General features: G+C 35.9%; 1 pseudogene; it reads left to right on the top strand.

Annotated features, from left to right (window-relative positions):
* Window positions 1-2721: 2721 nt before the first annotated feature.
* On the top strand, window positions 2722-3529 carry LOC118532686 (growth hormone-inducible transmembrane protein pseudogene; annotated as a pseudogene).
* The last annotated feature ends 381 nt before the right edge of the window (window positions 3530-3910 follow it).

Genomic DNA, 3910 nt, shown 5'->3' with positions numbered 1-3910 from the left:
CACCTAGGGGTGATTTAAGTTCCAGACAGATTACTTAACATTCTAATATTGAGGAGAAAGACTACCTGGTCCACAACAATTCTCACTCCTTCACTGACCTCCACCAAGATACATATTCCTCACAGAACTTTGGAAAAGAATGTCCTGGACCATGAAATGATTTATCTGATACTAGTGACTACTCCATACCTCCTTAACACTATCTATTAAAATCATTTGACCAACTCATCTTCCTCTGATTTCTATTCTTACCACCAACTTTCTAATTATCATTTGGTTTGCATGTGATCTGCCTTTCAAGAGAGTATACCCGACTAGTGAACTCTGGTCTCTGTTCCGATTTTTATTATAAATTTTAAAATTAGCATTAAGTTTTACATTTTCATTTATTCTAACTTTAGCCAGTTAAGCCCCAGAGCCCTCTAATTTCTACATGTATTGACTCTCATATTTCTAAGACTGAGACCCTCACTCTGAATTGCAATGGCTACATGGAGATTCTACCACTTTAGAAACATAAAGCTATCTCATTGCTTACCTTCAAACTGTAACAAACAGCATAACACATATTTGTTCCATTGTAATATAAAGAAGTTAGAGGCAGAAGATATATCTAAGCAAAGTAAACAAGACTAATTTCCTTGTCATGTACTCTGAACATAGGTAAAATTGCATTGCACAACACAGTAAGAGTAATACAACTATTATGTTTTTAAAAAAAACTTATTGGGGCATCTGGACGGCTCAGTCAGTTAAGCGTTTGACTCTTGGTTTTGGCTCAGGTCATGATCTCAGGGTTGTGAGATCAAGCCCCACATCATGCTCTGCGCTGAGCATGGAACCTGCTTGAGATTCTCTCTCTCCCTCCCATCTGCTCCCCACATTTGCACTCTCTTTCTCTAAACAACAACAAAAAGTTATTATATGTATTTGTATTTTATAATTGGCCATTATAGAAGAAGACATCTAGAAATCTGATGACCTAATGAGATATATTTCACTTTTTTGTCCCTCTTACTATTGAAAAATGACAAAAGCAATATATTTCCAAAAGGATAACCGTTTCACTTGAATATATTGTCCATGTTGCCTTACTGTTTAAATAATGTTAACAGGTAAACATTATCATACCCTTTACAAAAAATCAAACATTTAGTCTCCCTTAATCAATTTATTTTATTAAAAAAAGAAAAATTATTTTTGTAATTCCATCCTCCATTGGCTCTTTTTCTTCCTAATTCCCATGACATCTTTAAGGGCATGTTTTCATTAATGCCTTCCACACATTAGCTTCATTTTAATTTTTGCTTTTGCTATTTCTATATTTTGAAGCTTACAAATGCAGTTTGAAATAACAAACTGCCAGAGATTGCAGGGAAAACAGATAACATACATTGAGTTGTTTTCCATCAGTCATACTGACATGATGTGCATATGCTCAGAGAGGCATAGCATCATCCTGCTAAATCATTCTAGGAAAAAGAGGTAAAAGTTTAATAAAACTTAATGAAAATATTTTTTCACCTATTCAAAGATTGATTAGGGGCACCAGGGTGGCTCAGTTTGTTAAGGCCAACTCTTGGTTTTGGCTCAGGTCATGATCTCAGGGTCATAAGATCAAGCCCCACATCAGGCTCCATGTTTAGTGGGGAGTCTGTTTGAAGATTCTCTCCCTCTGCTCCTCTCCCCACTCACTATCTCTCTCTAGAATAAATAAATCTTTAATAGAAAAAAGAAAGAAAATGACCACTTATTGCCTCCAGAGTTGTTAGTATAATACCTGAAGAAAGAAATATGAACATTTTGTTTAGTGAGTGATGATGACCAGACCAGGGTTGTGTTTTTCTTATGTGACCTATGACATAATCTGAAACAATCCAAAGATAATAAATTCACAACTGTTATACTTTCATATGAGAAAATATAATTTTTATCCTCAGGAAATTTTGGAATAAAAAAACATTTAAAATTCATAATTTAAACAAATCTATGCATTCTCTTTCTCCTCTGTCAATAAGTCTACATGTTCAGCAAACTTAAAGGAGTTCGTGAAATAAGAAAATGATGAAAACTATACAAAGAAAAGAACTGTCTCACGTCAAATTTTGAGGAAAAAATATTCACCTCAAAGGCCAAATGTGGTAGTGGGAGAGAGTACTGTTATTTTAGAATTTGCCAGATAAGCTGGGGGTATTGCATAAGGGTATTTACATCATAGGACCAATAAAACTCACGTTCTCAGATTCAATCAGCAATTAGCCCTGCAAATTTGAAGTGCAAGCTTAGGGTGAACAAAAATACATATACAAAAGTTACGCCACACCATGCTAAAGGAAAATTTAATCAACAAATAATGGGTGTTACATGGCTGGAATTTCCTCCATTTAGTTTCCAAAATAATTACTCAAATCTCAAATGACCAGTTTAAAATGAGAGAGCTAAATACTCCATCTAGATGTGTCATGAACTGCAAACCCATCATGCTGAAAATTAGATTCACTACACATTCATTTAAAAATTATTTTGAGAAGTATTATGTTTGAGGTGATATGACTTTTCCCCTTCCCATTTTCTATTGTCTTACTGAGAAAACATAAATCACAGGACAGTAGATAGGCTAAATACTTCTGGTTGATATATACACCAAAGTTAGCTACTTTATCACATACTTCTACATATTCTTTATAATTATGGGCATTATTCAGCAAATAATTGCACAAAATGGCCTGTTGCCTTCAGTCCTTCTTATGCCATCTTGTTTCAAAAGCTTCCCATATCAGTAAGGTACAATTCCACAGGTCTCTGCAGAATCTCTACACTCGCTCTCCATTAGTGCTAGGATTTTTATTGACAATAGAACCAAAAGGACATAACTGTCACTCCTGGAAAGAGGAGACTTTGTCCACCCTGGAAGTGAACAGAACTCTTCTCATGAACTTCATTATGAGAGCCTCTTGGATGACAACTGGTACAACGTTTGCAGCCATAATTGGAGCTGGAATGCTGGTACAATCAGTATTATATGACCAGAGCCCAAGACCCAAAGCAACTTGCTTAGTTCCTATATTCTAGTGTGAATGGTGCCATACTGGCTCCTCTCACGATATTGGTGATGGGGTGGGGGGAGGCTCTTCTCATCAGAGCTGCATAGTACACAGCGGGCACTGGAAGAGGTCCTTCCACTATGGCCACATGTGCACTCAGTGGGAAATTTCTGAACATGGGACCATCTCTGGGAGTGGGCCTGGGTCTCATCTTTATATCCTCACTAGGATCTATGTTTCTTCCACCTACCACTGTGGCTGATGCCACTCTGTACTCTGTGGAAATTTATGGTGGATTAGGTCTTTTCAGTGTGTTCCTTCTAAATAACATGCAGAAAGTAATCAAGCATGCAGAAATAGTACCAATACATAGAGTTCAAAAATAAGATCCCATCACTTCAGTCCTGGGAATCTACATGGATACATTAAATATATTTATGTGAGTTTCCAGTATTCTAGCAACTGGAAGCAATAGGAAAAAGTGAAGTGACTCAGCTTTTGACTTTTCCAAATAAGCACACACATTTCCAATTTTCATGTTTGAGTAATTCTAAAATGCTATAATGAAGATGAAAACTAAGGTTAGTGCTGTGAGAATTATTTTATCTATTTTAAAATTTACTTGGTTAAGCAAAAATTAGCAAACTTGTGTTTACCTGTATATTTTTGAATGCAAAATATTAACAAGTAATGTCATAAGTGAAGTAGAGGTTTGGTAAAGGGACCAGAGAGAAGTAAAGGTTACCTGCAGTCTTTCTTTGAATACTTAGCACTTAGCACAATACTGTCATTGGTGGTGAGCCAGTATGAAGGGTCTGGCTATTTGGAAACAAACAGGTCATTCTGTTTTTATAATCATCTGCTGA

The sequence above is a fragment of the Halichoerus grypus genome, chromosome 1 (assembly GCF_964656455.1).
Source record: "Halichoerus grypus chromosome 1, mHalGry1.hap1.1, whole genome shotgun sequence".
NCBI lineage: Eukaryota > Metazoa > Chordata > Mammalia > Carnivora > Phocidae > Halichoerus > Halichoerus grypus.
Note: the sequence above shows the minus strand (reverse complement) of the source record. Positions and strands in the feature narration are given on the sequence as shown.